Raw genomic sequence first — 7,875 nt, 5'->3', positions numbered from 1 at the left:
ATGTCTAAATAAATCTGTTAATCTTTAAACTACCACAGGAAGGACAGTGCTTCAGAACTCATTTGACTGAATTATCTGTATAATCTATGAGGTCTGAACATCAACAACACAAATACAAGTAGTCCCAATCACTGGCATTCTGCCAAGATGCTGGTCTAGAGATTCACATCTGTAGCTTTATTTAGCTCTGCAATTGACTTCTTTGTTTTTGCAGCCACAGACTAACACAGTTACCTCTGAGACTAACCTATGACTGAGTTACGGTAGTCCTCAAATCATGATTTAATGATGTCACATTATGGAGAATCCACCATTTACACTACAGCGACCGGTGCTGGCTGGAAACAGAAACAAGGGGTGAAGGGGACCTACTGGCCAAAAGGAGGCACCGCAGTAGTGGGAATGGATAGACCCACTTGCTACAGCTATGCCCAGCCACCAGCCTTGTACTCCCAACCCCATCATTAGCCATTAGACCCTCCCCCTTGACTCACTTCTGGTAGGTGGGCAGCTGGTGGGCAAGGATCTGGCCAGCAGTAGGACCCACGAGTACTGATCAAAAAGGAAAGACAGAAAATACAGGACAATTGGCCCATTTAAAAAAATAGGTACCCTTGCAGCAAGATTTAAATATGGGACAGTCCCTTTAAAGACAGGACATCTGTCAGCCTACCAGACAGGTAGATGGAAAGGAGAATTTTTCTAAACTGATTTTTGAATTAGCGCCCTTCTGCCAGTCATTACTGGCCATACCAGTGGAAGGTCAGGCTACAAGAGTAATTTTGTAAGAAAGAAGAGGACAAAATTCCATCTGTCTTTGGGGCATTAGCTTTCTCTTACTTAAAATGCATCTGAGAAACTTTGTACAATGAGTCCCTGAACTTGGGTGCCTGTGGGTATTATAATAAAGAATATCACCAATAAGAATGAATAAATTAAACCAAGTTGTTTGAGGATGAGTCTTACCCTATACAAGACAAATATATTTCTGGACAAGAAACTTATCTGAGCAGAATCCTGAAAACAAGAACACTTTAAAGAAAAGAAATGGAAAGATCTCACAGTAGATGTCTTAGGGACATAAAAAAGATTTGATGTCCTCCAGTCTCAGAATAACAAAGTGATTCAAGAAACCCATGTACACTATTGAGTTGATAAAGACAGCATGGGATGAGAATGAGGTACTGGCATTTCAATGTAGCTCTAGTCTATTATAATCATTCTCTCTTCTCCTAGGATGATTAGCATTCAGAGTTAGGACACAGCTGAATATAAACAGCAACATACATAATGGTGTTTCACAACAATAATGTATCAGTGAAAGGATGGCTGTTAGGAATGTCTTGACAATAGCACTGCCTGCAGTGCCTTATAGATTGCCTGCCAACTAGAAGTCAATTGCAGAGCTAAATAAAGCTACAGATGTGACTCTCTAGACCAGCATCTTGGCAGAATGCCAGTGATTGGGACTACTTGTATTTGCGTTGTTGATGTTCAGACCTCATAGATTATACAGATAGATTATACTCATAGATTATACTCAGTCAAATGAGTTCTGAAGCACTGTCCTTCCCACTGAACAATGCTCCTAAGGAGGGCTCATCTGACAGCTTGTGTTAGGAAGGCTTAGAATTGGTTCTTAGCATTTCCAGGTGGACCGTAGACATACAGTACCACATGTCAAACAGCTGATAAAGTCAGGCAAAGTAGTCTGAGCTGCAATTTTAGACCCACTGAGCCAAATTCCAGTCCTTTCCCAAGCAAAATGCTCATTAATAAGACAGTACTTTTACAGATAAGGAAACTAAAGCAGAGATTAAGCAGCTTTCCCAGGATCACTACAGAGCTGGGAATGATTTTACAGTGCTTGCATTGCTGGACCGACAGAAGAGTTAACCCCACAGCTCTAACAAAAAGTATCAGAGCAACTTTAAAGAATAAATAGACACAGATTTCTCAATTTTACATTTCTCCCTAAACATACCTGTAACCACTGTCACCACATCCTCTAGCAAAGGGGTTGGCAACCTTTTCAAACCGAAGAGCCAAACTACAGCAAAATTCAGAACACGCTGTTAACAAAGAGTATAAGAATGTCCATTTGCATGATTCAAAATATACAATTCGATATTATTGATAATTGACTATTAATAGCATAAATGAAACTTACTCACAGACTTTATTTAATGGGACTTCTGCCGCTGGGGGTGCAGTTTGTGGATGTGGAGAGGAGTCAGGGTTGGGCTGTATGAGGGGCTTAGGGCAGGAGATTGGGGTGTGAGGAAGGTGCAGGAGGAAGGGCACTGGGGTGGAAAATAGAGTGGGGGCAGTGCCATGGGGCCGGATTACCTTACCTGGCATGATCTGGGCTGCTGCACCCAGGCAGCAGTGGCTGGATGAGGGGCCGGGCCAGGATTGCCACAGCCGGGTAGTGGCCTCCCCTCCTACCCATGCCGCGGGTGTAGGGTCTCACCTTGGGTACTATGAGTGAGGAGACTGGGTGTGACAGACCGGGCCTTGTCTGGGCACAGCTGAGTGCGTCCGCTCAGGGCGAATTGCTCAAATCCGGGGTTCCTTACAGCCCCCGACTGGCGACCTCTCCACACAGGCCACAAACCAGTCTCACAGAGCGCTTCAGCAACCTGCCTGAAGCCTCCCGAGCAAAACCCCTCCGACACCCCAGCAATATCCATGCCCCAGATGGCCCCGGGCCTCATACACAGGTGGGGGGTCCTAGCACCCAATCCCACCTACCCCGAACAAGTTCTGTCCGGTTCCAAGAAACCAGCCACAGATCCCTGGTCAATTTACCCTCTGGACCTTACCCACAAATCACGCTGGGCCAATCCTTTAGAATCTATATCTAAAGGTTTATTATTACAAGAAAGAAAAGCCTGAGAGTAAGGTTATTAAAGTACAGTACGTTACATGCACCGAATCTCCCAGTTCTCGATGCAGGCTCTAGCAGAGATGTTGCAGCTGCTGGTTTAAAAGTTCTTATTGCACATCCTACGATCAGGATGGGTTCCCAGGTCTTCCGGGCTCTTCAATCCCTGCAGTGCTGCCTCTGGGATGAAGTGCTGAGCTGAGAACAAAAATGGCATTGACCACATGGCCTCTTTATACTCCTTCCTGGCCTCTTCTAGTATCCAGCAGGTCACCTGGTCAGAGGCCAATCTCTGTGTTCCCTGCTGGCTGCTCATTCTTTGGGTGTGTCTTTGGCCCATCAAGTGCTATTGTCCCACAGGGCCTGGCTACTCAGCCTGTCCATAGCCATGCTTAACCACATTCAGAGAAATATTCAGCTTCTACACAGATTACAGCTCTACACACACAGACATTATATACTCACATAAACAGTGTACACAGGATCAGAAAACAACAAGCTCCCATTCAATACCCCACATGGCTCCCTTTTTACCAATTTCTGGGGCCAACACCCCCACCTACGGGTGCAGCAGCGATCTGGCTGCTTCCCTCCAACTCAGTAATGTGACACCCCCAACGCAAAATTGATGCAGGAAGTGATGCCAGTAACATCACTGAGGGCATCACAGGCCTCCCCCAACAAAATGGTGGTGTGCCTCAGTTTCCCTTCTTACACAGGACCTTCTGGCTGGAACCCTTTTTGTCCTGTAAGAAGTTCCACGACCAGTCACAAGTGTTAACCACGAAATAGCAACATCACAATGTCCCCTTACATACCGTCTGTCGTTTGGTACATCTCCAGACAGATTACATGGTATTTTCATAAGCTCATGCACACTGTATACCGTTACAATTCTCTGCAACAATAATACATTACAGGAATTAACATCAGTAACAAGAACAATCCTATCTCAGGTGTATACTGAAATTCTCCGTCAGGCCCCTTCTCTGGCCCCACACCATTGCAGTTTTGGCCCTTCAGGTTTAAACTGCAAATCTTCTTGGCCAAAGCAAGTCCTGCCCCTCCCCCTTGTCCTCCGGGCTCCAGGCCTGAAACCTCTGGCCTGAGCAAGACAATGGGCTGGCTGGGCGTGACTCCCTGGCTCACAATGGCCCTGGAATTCTCCCCCTTCCCCCACTCAGTGGGGTAACAGCAGTAAGCTGTAGACTCCCAAGTCTCTCCTCTGTCCACCTCCAACCTCTGTTTCCCCATGGAACCAGATATCAACCTCCCTGATGGATTATGAGTGTCCACAGTGTCCAGAGATGGGAGCGTAACTGCCATCTCCTGCATCCTAGGGAGAGTGACCACACAGCTGTTCTGCTCTACATACTTAGCTACCCAGCCCTTCTCCTGAATCTGAGACACTAACTTCCCACTCTCCTCCTTCACCTGGGAACAATCCTGTCCCACACACACTGACTTCCCAGCAAGCTGGTCACCCACAGTCATTGGGTTAGCAGCCTGCTCCAGTTCTCTGGATGTTCCTGCCTCATCTGGAACAACCCTCAGTCCCTCCGAGACTTCTCCACCACCATCCACACTGGGTTTCCCTAAACCCAAGTCAGTGGAGTCACTGTTAACAGACAAGTTCTGTCTGTCAGGCACTGCAACAAGTGCTTCACACACCAAGCTGCTGCCTTTTACAGGCAGAGCTTTCTCCTGAATGCCTTCTCCCAGCAAGGCCCTGTCACCTCCCTCAGTCACAGCAAACTGCTTGCCACAAGCACTGCCAGGACTCTCCTCCCTATGAGCTTCCTTAAGCAGCAGTTCACCCTTCCCTGGCTCTGCAGTAGCATTGCCCTGCTGAGCCCCAACCAATTCCTCCTGCACTTCCCTTACTCCCTGAGTTATCTCTGGCCCCTCAGGTGGATTCACAGATAATCCCCTCTCAGGCACATAGACAGACCCACAAGAGACAGGGTCAGAGGCATCTTCACTCCCTGTGCAGCTCTCTAGATGGCTGTAAACGTCCGCACCATCATTAGGCACCAGAGTTAACACACCCTCATTCTCTCCTTGTGCCTGGGCTAAGGGGTCTCCCTGCTCCCACAGAGTAGCTCCCCCCTCTGCCAGCAACACAGCAGCATCAGGCACAATATCAGGGTCACCACTGTCTGGTCTCTGGGGTTCTGGTAAAACACTGACTGACTCTACCTGAGTCACCTCATCCCTCTCCCCAGCAGACACAAACCTTGGGCCACCCCCTTCCTGGGCCTTAGCCATATCCAGACCCAACTCTGGGACAACAACACTGCTCTCAGCCTTCACAGGCTGTGGGGCATCTTCCTCAGACAAAGGAAGAAACTCTTCCCCACACACAGACAGACAACCAGAGACAGTTTCTCCCTTGTCCCCACACTCCTGGCTAATTTCAGGCATACAGCTAGCCACTGGGACAGATTCCTTTACTGCCCCACTGCTACTTCCACCAGCCAAATTGCCAGCTTGCACACACTGTGCTTCACACGACTCAATTTCAGCTTGTGCAGATTCAATTCCACAAACCTCACCAGCCACCAACACCTCAACTAAAACTTCACTCTGGCCAGCCACTCCAGGCTGCCCCAGAGAAACATTTCCCTGACTTCTGGGCTCTTCCTGCCCTGGTTCTGATTCCAGCCTCACCTCTGAGGCATCAGACGGGCCCTCACCCACAGGCTCACATGTAGAGACACTTTCCCCTTGGTTACAGGGAGACTGACCAGCTCCAGGAAACTTTTCATACCCACATGCACCCCCTTCCCAAACCTCCCTGTTAGCTACAGGTAACACACAAGGTTTGCATTTACACATGCTTTGGGGTTGGGTCATCACATCAGCTGGGCAAAATACGTCTGTCATACCATAAGCACACCGCATACCCACAGAGTTATACATTGAACCTTCAGGAGCATACAGTCTCTCTTGTTCTTTTAGTCTCTTAAGCTGGAGGTCAAGTCTAGCATTTTCCTCCCCGGCTAGGGCCATCTTCTTTGCATGCTCCGCCATTTCCTTAAGCTGACGTCTGGCCCTTTCTGCCCTTCTCTCTGCATACTCTGCCATTCTCTCTGCATGTTCTGCTTTCCTCATCTCAAGTTCCCGATCCATCTCCTGCTTTCTCTTAGCAATTTCTTCATCTGCCTTCCGCCTTCTTTCAGCAGCCTCCTTGGCTTGCTTCTGCTCCTTTTCATCCACATCTCTGGTTAATAACAGCACTACCAGATCTAGTTTAGAGGCCCTTTTCCTAAAGGCAATGCCTCTCCCCAAGCACAAATCCTTCAGAGCACTTTTGCTCAGACTCTCATATAATTCCGGGTTCATCGCAGCGGCTCTTTAATCAACCAAACTCTCAACACCAAAAATCAAATTTAGACAGCGTGGGGTCCTGAACCCAAAGCTCAATTGACCAAGATCTGTGGATCCTGCCGACTACGCCACTGTGACTGACCGGGCCTTGTCTGGGCACAGCTGAGTGCGTCCGCTCAGGGCGAATTGCTCAAATCCGGGGTTCCTTACAGCCCCCGACTGGCGACCTCTCCACACAGGCCACAAACCAGTCTCACAGAGCGCTTCAGCAACCTGCCTGAAGCCTCCCGAGCAAAACCCCTCCGACACCCCAGCAATATCCGTGCCCCAGATGGCCCCGGGCCTCATACACAGGTGGGGGGTCCTAGCACCCAATCCCACCTACCCCGAACAAGTTCTGTCCGGTTCCAAGAAACCAGCCACAGATCCCTGGTCAATTTACCCTCTGGACCTTACCCACAAATCACGCTGGGCCAATCCTTTAGAATCTATATCTAAAGGTTTATTATTACAAGAAAGAAAAGCCTGAGAGTAAGGTTATTAAAGTACAGTACGTTACATGCACCGAATCTCCCAGTTCTCGATGCAGGCTCTAGCAGAGATGTTGCAGCTGCTGGTTTAAAAGTTCTTATTGCACATCCTACGATCAGGATGGGTTCCCAGGTCTTCCGGGCTCTTCAATCCCTGCAGTGCTGCCTCTGGGATGAAGTGCTGAGCTGAGAACAAAAATGGCATTGACCACATGGCCTCTTTATACTCCTTCCTGGCCTCTTCTAGTATCCAGCAGGTCACCTGGTCAGAGGCCAATCTCTGTGTTCCCTGCTGGCTGCTCATTCTTTGGGTGTGTCTTTGGCCCATCAAGTGCTATTGTCCCACAGGGCCTGGCTACTCAGCCTGTCCATAGCCATGCTTAACCACATTCAGAGAAATATTCAGCTTCTACACAGATTACAGCTCTACACACACAGACATTATATACTCACATAAACAGTGTACACAGGATCAGAAAACAACAAGCTCCCATTCAATACCCCACATGGCTCCCTTTTTACCAATTTCTGGGGCCAACACCCCCACCTACGGGTGCAGCAGCGATCTGGCTGCTTCCCTCCAACTCAGTAATGTGACACTGGGGAATGCAGAGTCTTTGCAGGGCAGTGAGTGAACAGCCTAAGGGTGCAGAATCTCAGCTTGGGGAGTGGGGGGGGGGGGGAACCGCTTACTTGCTTTCTAGCCAATAGGAGCCATGGAAAAAGCCTCCAGGAATTGCGTCCCTTTGCTGCTGTTTCCCCAGCTGGGGGAAGGGAAGCAACAGCTTTCTTCCTTGAAAGCTGGATCTGGTGAGTAGGGTTGGGGCTTTCTCTCCCTCCCTCCCCCACATCTGCAGGAAGTCAGCGCAGCAATTTTGCAAGGGGCTATGAGGCTGGATGCACCAGGGTGGACTTCCTGCTGCAGGAGAGTGGGTGAGGAGTAAGTGTGGGCCTGAGCTTGAGCTGTAAAAAGCCATATTTGACACTCTACTGAGCCATATTTGGCTCAGGAGCCATAGGTTGCCCACCCCCTGCACTAGCATTATGTTGAGATGTTAGCAACAGGTACTCTTCCCTCTCAGTAAGTGAAGAACTAAGCCAGGAGCACAGCTTCCTGCAGCAAGTGGA

This window comes from Pelodiscus sinensis, chromosome 2 (genome assembly GCF_049634645.1).
Source record: "Pelodiscus sinensis isolate JC-2024 chromosome 2, ASM4963464v1, whole genome shotgun sequence".
Taxonomy (NCBI): Eukaryota; Metazoa; Chordata; order Testudines; family Trionychidae; genus Pelodiscus; species Pelodiscus sinensis.
Note: the sequence above shows the minus strand (reverse complement) of the source record.